This window comes from Lactuca serriola, chromosome 3 (assembly GCF_051521515.1).
Source record: "Lactuca serriola cultivar US96UC23 chromosome 3, Lser_US96UC23_V15, whole genome shotgun sequence".
NCBI lineage: Eukaryota > Viridiplantae > Streptophyta > Magnoliopsida > Asterales > Asteraceae > Lactuca > Lactuca serriola.
The window spans coordinates 263512252-263520516 of NC_136410.1; positions in this window are offsets into that span (position 1 = coordinate 263512252).

Below are 8265 nucleotides of genomic sequence, written 5' to 3' on the forward strand. Positions count from 1 at the left end.
CAAACCAAGCGATATCACGCTTCATACCAGGCCACCAATAACTCGAACTCAAATCACGATACATCTTGGTGGCTCCCAGGTGAATTGAAAAACGAGACTTATGAGCCTCCTCCATCACTATCTGCCGGACCCGTCCAGACATCGGAACCCAAACCCGGCCGTAACGGGTCAACAATCTGCGGCTATCCTGAACAAACTGGGTGCTTTTGCCCTTAATCCTCTCCAACTTCCAGTTCTATGGCCTCATGCCCTCAATCTGAGCATCTTTTCTCAAACCCACCAGTGGGGAATCCACTGCTATCCTCATACACCTGGCTGGGGTCGAGGACCCAACTGACTTGTGGCTCAGAGCATCCACAACTACATTTGCTTTACCAGGATGTTAAAGGATCTCGCAATCATAGTCCTTGACCACATCCAGCCTCCTGTGCTGCCTCATGTTCAGGTTCGGCTGATCCATGATGTGTCTCAAACTCTTGTGATCCGTGTATACAATACAACGGACCCCGTACAGATAGTGCCTCCAAATCTTGAGAGCGAAAACCACCGCTCCCAACTCTAGATCGTGCGTAGGGTATCTTGTCTCACGCAGTTTCAGCTGCCACGACACGTAGGCTACCACTCGTCCTCTCTGCATGAGGACTGCCCCCAAGCCTGTGATGGATGCATCACAAAATTCCACAAAATCCTCCACTCCCTCGGGGAGTGTCAACACCGACGCCTCGCATAAACACTGCCGGAGGGTCTCAAACGCCCTCTGCTGCTCGGGGCCCCACTGGAAATCCACCCCTTCCTCGTTAGACGAGTGAGGGGTACGACAATCTTGGAGAAATCACGAATGAATCTCTGATAATACCCTGCTAAACCCAAGAAACTCCTGATGTCTTAGGGAGATTTCAGAGTCTCCCACTAGATTACCGCCTCCACCTTGGCCGGATCGACCAAAATCCCCTCCTGGTTAACGAGATGTCCGAGGAACTGGACCTCTCGTAACCAAAACTTGCATTTTGAGAACTTGGCATACATTCGTTCTCGCCTCAGAACCCCCAGCAGCTCCCTAAGATGCTCCTCATGCTGCTCTCAAGTCTTGGAATACACCAAGATATCATCTATGAACATAATGACCGAGCGATCGAGCATCGGTCTGCAGAGTCGGTTCATCAGATCCATGAACACTGCTGGTGCATTGGTGAGCCCTAACGGCATTACCACGAACTCGTAATGACCATAATGAGTCCGAAACGCAGTCTTTTCCATGTCCTCCTCCCTCACCCTGACCTGGTGATATCCTGATCTCAAATCAATCATGGAGAACCAAGACGCACCCTGCAGTTGATCAAACAGATCATCTATCCTCGGGAGTAGATAACGGTTCTTCACTGTTAACTTGTTCAGCTCCCTATAGTCAATGCACATCCTGTGCGAACCGTCCTTCTTCCTGACGAAAAGGATCGATGCTCCCCAGGGTGAACTACTCGGACGGATAAACTGCTTGCCCAACAATTCCTACAACTGAGATGATAGCTCCTGTATCTCAGGCGGTGCCAGTTGGTACGACGCCTTGGCGATAAGGGCCGCACCTGGCACTAAGTCGATCCTGAACTCAACCTGCCTCTCCGGAGGCACTCCAGGTAACTCCTCCGGAAAGACATCAGCAAATTCCCTCACTACCGGGACCTCAGAAACTGAGAGCTTCTCTCTATCCCGCGTATCTACCACATACAACCAAATAACCGGCACACCCGTGCTGAATATACTGTCGAGCCCTGGCTGCCGAACAAAACCCTGATCCCAACCTGGTGCCCTCACCATATACTACAAGTTCTCCCCCACTTGGGGTTCGAACCACCACCCGCTGTCCATCACAGTCGATCATGGCACCAAAACGGCTAAGCGAATCCATCCCTACAATCACGCATACATCCCCCATGGGGATAGGAATCAGATCTATCGGGAAGGACACCCCAAAAATCTCCATCTCACATCCCTAATAGACCGAAGAAGCAGAAACCCCATGCTCGTTGGCGATTGAAACTCGCAGCGGACACTCAAGATCATCTATCGGCACACTGAACCCTCTAGAGAAGGTCTAAGATACAAACGACCGACTCGCCCCCGAGTCAAATAATACCAAAGCGGGCAAAGAATTCACTAAAACATACCTAATCATTGGTACAATCAAAAAACAGAACACAAAAATATAACTGAGACATAGAATAGAAACGTACCAGCAACCACATCTGGTGCCTCCTTGGCCTCCTTGGCCGTGAGCTGGAAAGCGCGACCCTGGGCCTTTGGAGGCTCCACCTTGACTGGCCTCCCATCTCCAATCCTCACAGTAGCGGGCGTGGGGCCTTGCGCCGACTTGGCGGTGAGCTACATACAGTTGGTCTTCACATGACCAACCTGATGATAATGGTAACAAATCCTCATATCTGTAGGAGGGGCGGACTGACAGCAGTCCCTGGCATAGTGCCCATCCTTGACACATTTGTGGCACCCACCTTCTGCTCTACAAACTCCTGAATGAACCCTGCCACACTTTCCACAAGTGCAGCTCTATTGACCCCAGGTTGTGTATCAGCGGTCTTAGACCGCTTAGGCGCCGGCTGAGACTGTACCGGTGCCCACCGCTGCTCCTTCAGTTGTAGCTCTAATTCCAACTCACGCCGCCTCGCGTCTTATTGAAGATTCAGGAGGGTATCACATCGCTGTCTAGACACAAACTGCCGAATATCAGTCTTGAGCATACTCAGATAACAAGTCATCTGAGATTGCTCTGAAGCAAACTCCAGGCAAAACATAGCCCTCTCCGTGAACATACGTGTAATCTCCATCACAGACTCTCCATCCTGTCTCAACGTCAAAAACTCTTGCGTAAGCCGCTCCCGCTCAACGCGTGGAACGTAGCGAGTACGGAACATATCTCTGAATTGCTCCCAAGTAACAGCAGCCCACTGATCATCAGAATATGAACCTGTCGTCAATCTTCACCAGTCCTTTGCCCCGAGTCTGAGCAGGTTCAGGGCGCACCTGACCTTCTGTTGAGCAGAACATGAGAACGTGAAGAAACAACCCTCCATGTCAGACAACCACCGTATAGACCTGATCACATCCTGTGTACCATCAAATTTCAGGGGCTTCGTATTATCGAAGTTCCGGTACTGGAAAGCTCTGCCGACTCCTCCTCCAACCCCTGCCGCAGTTACAGCCGAAGTGGCTGCGGCGGCAGCCGTCTCTGCTAGAGCTGTATATCGCTCATCAAAATACTCAACCATCGCGGTCTTAATCGACCCAAACATATCTGGCAGCTGCGCTCGGAACGCAACAACAATCTCGTCGTGCATGATCTACCGGATCCTGGCATCCAACTCCTCAGTCACTATCTGAACCACGGGCTCAAGTGCTACCGGCACCTCCAACCCTCCGTCTCCCGACCTCGATCATGATCCTGATCCTGATCCGGATCCCAAAGCAACACGTCTCGTCACCACCATACTGAAATACATATATATATACAAGTCATCAGATAAATAACCTAATGTTGGGAGACCAAAACCCAAGAACCATAGGGGTTGTGGTTTCCTTGCTACGCGTATGGGTCCTATGCTTTTAGTACTACGGGCCCATACTACCTTCCACACCTCCCCATATTTGTCTCAAGTATCACCACAACGCCCTAACAATATCATCGTCATAGGAAATGCGCTCAACCCTCATTTCTAGGGGAATACCAAATATCTCGCATCTAGTCTCACCACTTATCACGACACACACATCCATGAAACTTCCATCATCCCCTACAACATTAGTGCATGCTAGCTGTACATGACACTGGACCCAATAGACTTTCAAATATCCAATCCTACTCGAAGGCCGAATCAACATTCTTAGGCTATAAGGTCTTTATTATGCACAACCGTGATGCATACACTAAACATCTACAGTTTTGATGTCAATTCCGCATACAAGAAACCCTAGGCTAATAGGCATCAGACAATCAGGCAAATCTATCATGTGATTCCTGAAGATCCCCAGCCTAGCACTAGCATGCTGTTCTAACATATCAGAATACCAAATAACTGCATTGCATTTTGAGGTTTACTTACAGGCTCCGACTGATTGTACCCTCTGCATCCTCCATCCTTTATTTTGAAAACCATTTTAAAACTTATTTTCTGAAAATCTACTTGATTAGAGACTGGATTCACACAAGTGCTCCTCTAATTCACTCAAACCAAGGCTCTGATACGAACTTGTAACAACCATATTTTTACGCCAAATTTAAACTTTTTAAATCATAAATAAAAACCAAATAGCATGTTTACAAAATGTTTTCAAATCATTTCCCATCAAAGTGTCCCAAAAATCATAACATAAGGATGAGGACCTGTACGGTCACGCCTTCGCTTTCCACGACCTCCTGAAGTACCTGAAACAATAAACTAAAAACTGTAAGCCCGAGGGCTTAGTGAGCTACCCCCAAAATACCAATACCACACTGACACTACCATATCAGTAATAATCAATCAATCAACATGCATACTGGGCCATCGGCCTGACTGGACCGCCCTGCCAGGCCTACAGTTTGTCTGAATCTATCCCAAGCCTTCGGCATGACTGGTCCGCCACGTGGGCCTACAGTCTTCCCGGACCGCTCATAGGGTATATTGGCCTTTAGCACAAAGCAGGACCGCCTCAACCCAACCACAAGCAAATAACCATGTGCACACATAACAGGTAATCACATAACAGTCCATAGACCAACAAATCGATCTTGAAGATCATAAGGCATAGCAACATCCTAACCAGGATACCGAACTAACCGGTCACTAACATAGCATCATCCTATATACCAGGACACCGACCTAAACCAGGTCACTAACATAATACTGTCCTAATTACCAGGACGCCGATCCAATCAAATCAATAAGCACATCAACCCGTACATGTACAAATATCAGATATAACTATCTCATAAATCATCGATCATAGTAATCTCTCATAACCAAAACACCGACCTAACCAGGTCACTAACATATCAATCCTAACGGATCATAAGAGCATGACAACATACTGTCTATTTGGATACTTATCTAACATATCATAACCACATGTAGCATACCATAACAATAACAACTAAAGGGCCGGCCTTGGTGCCGTAGACCCTAGCGATATAGTGAGGATAACTCACCTCGCAGATGTCAACACGAAAGGTAAACTCCAACTCTCGGACCACTTGACACAGACTCCACCACCTATCATCATAGTACGTCATAACCATAAGTCCTTAACCTTATAAGGTACCCAATAACCCACTAGTCAACCCCTAGTCAAAGTCAAAGCCCTCAGTCAAGGTCAACAGTCCATGTTGACCCTTACTCGTACCGTCGGCTACTTGCCGAGTTCCTTGAAGTACAATCCAGCTCGCCGAGTCATCGGGGTGACCCGTCGAGTTCCTTTGATTCTCGATCGAACTTTAAGGCCACCCGTCGAGCTCCCTCCTTGCAACTCGACGGATACTCACTCATACATATCCAAGAGGAAACCCATCCGACTCGCCGAGTTGTTCTTTAACTCGTCGAATCTTATGGCGATCTTCATCAAAATCGCCGAGTTGTTCATCCAACTCATCGAGTTCATGGCCATCTTCATGTGACTCGCCGAGTCCATTCAGTCCTTTTATCATGCAGACAATTTTTAAGCCATGACAAGGCACCAAATATTAGATCCAACTTCCTTAGGCCTGCTGATCACGTAAAGTTGCAAACTTTACGTGCATGCAAGGCTCCAATGACTCAAAAAGCCCAAACTATGCTTGAAATGGGGTTTTACACTTAGGAAGGGCTTAAACTTGCCAAAGCTAAGAACTTTATGGTCCTTCAATCCATAAAGAGTTCAGATCTGTAGTTACAACTTCAGATCTTGGCTCATACTCCAGGAAATGACTTTATAACCCAACCCAGAACCCTATTCTCCAACCAAGGAGGTCTAGAACGAAGTAGAAAGGAGGATAACATCTTGATACCTTCCCAAGAGATGACAACTAGAGTATATCTGGATTTTCCCCAAGCTCCTTTGCTTTAAACCACTTGCTTCCCTAGCTCTTTTCACCAAAAATCCTCTTCCAAGGCTTCAAACACACAATGGGCACAGACACACACGTATTAGGGTTTGCTAAGAGACTGCAAAGAGGCTGAAAGAGGTTTATGTTCCCTTAAATAGGGTGCACAACCCTTGGATTTAGGGTTTCAGTTTCCAGCTCCTACTCGCCGAGTCCCAATATGGACTCCTCGAGTAGGTTACTTAACCCGCGATCCTTCCTGCTGCTACTCGACGAGTAGATCAAACGACTCGTCGAGTAGGGCTTAACTCAATAACTCATATTTAGACAATACCTGAGAATCGGGGCGTTACAAAAACAAGCAATACCTTGTAGATGAGAATTTGTTGAATGGTTTAGGAATGAAGAAAAATATAATTAATTATTGTTTATCTCCATTTTTTCATAAGAATCTGCCTTGGAAATCGATCAAATATCCTATAAAAAGAAAATGAGTGAAGCATAAGAGATCAGAAAGGTATTCATCATAAGAATGATTCAAAAAGATATGAAAGGAAACTTATCGTGTTCTCGGGATGCACGACCTAGCATGTTCGTCGAGTTAGCGTCGATGTTTTCCTTTTCAACTTGTTAGGATGTCGCCACTTTTGAATATGATCCATAATGTTTGATGTTAGATGAAATGAATTGTTTAAGCGATTGTTTATAGGCTCTGATACGGAGACATCGTTACTTGAAGATAACGGTGATCAAATCTGGTTCACTTGTGGATCCAGATTTGGAGGTGGAATGAAGACGTCAAAGAAGAGTGTGAGCACAGAGGTGAAACCATATGGAAGCGATGCGACGGCGGGATGAAGGACTAAGAGATGTTGGGAATGACATCTGGAACGGTGATTAATTCTTAGATTAGGACGACGATGGTGTCGATTTTGGGGGAAACCGGATGGATAAAGGATCGATTAAGATCTAGCGCAGGAGAAGAAGGTTGTTAAGGAGAAGAATTGGAGAAGAAGGTCACCGAGAGGAGGATCACAAGTCGTGAATTTGAGAGAGAAACCTAAAGAGAGGGAGAGGAGGAGGAGGATTGATGTGAGCGAGGTATTCAACTTGGGAAATAATTATGCTACTCCAAAAATGTCTCTTGTTTAACTTTCATATCATACCCCCATGTCTTAAATTTTTTTAAGTATTTACAAAAATACCACAACACATCTTAACCATCTATTATTTTTATCTAACGGCCGTTGTTTAGTTCTCGGGTTCTCATGAATATATAGGTTCTCAAATGATCCTTATATATATATATATATATATATATATATATATATATATATATATATATATATATATATATATATATATATATATATATATATATATACTCTAATAAATGAATTTTTTTGCAACATGTTACTCTCTCATTTAATTTGTCAAATGTTATTTTGTGGTTATTTTGAATTATTTTTTTCCGCATGTTATTTTATAAGTTTTTCTATCTTTTTAAATTCAACATAATATTTTAATATAATGAAATTGCAATAAATGTAGTAACAAATGGATATCAATTTCATTAATAAACTTACATTTTAATTCCAAAATTCTCAAACTTAAAGTTCATTAGTTTATTTATTTATTTAAAGCATTTGTTTAAATTTAAAAGATCAAAAACATTTACATTATAATAATTCATTATTTTTTTTATTTTCTTATAAATTCAAAGTTCTCAAATATTTATATCTTTATATATATTTTTTAAATTAATCCATGTAATACATGGGTCTCACGTCTAGTGTGTGTATATATATATATATATATATATATATATATATATATATATATGTTTCTTACAAGTATTGTATGCATGTATGGACCATTGAGAATTTAACAATAATTTAATCATTACATAAATTAATAAGGTTAAATTAGTAAATCATGACTGTAAAATTATGGTAATTGAGATAAATGGGGGATTTGATTTTAAAATCATCAAAATAAAAGCAGGAAGAACGACCTGCCATTTCCATCTACACTAACAATGATGCGATTTATGAATTTTACAGCTCTCGCCTTTATTCCACTGTAACAACGTAAATTTTCAAAACAAATTTTCATTTTTAAAGCATTCATTCACTCATAAAATATTGTCAAAACACATTGTATCAATTTTTATCATCACAAAACATCTCCCCAGAATCTCA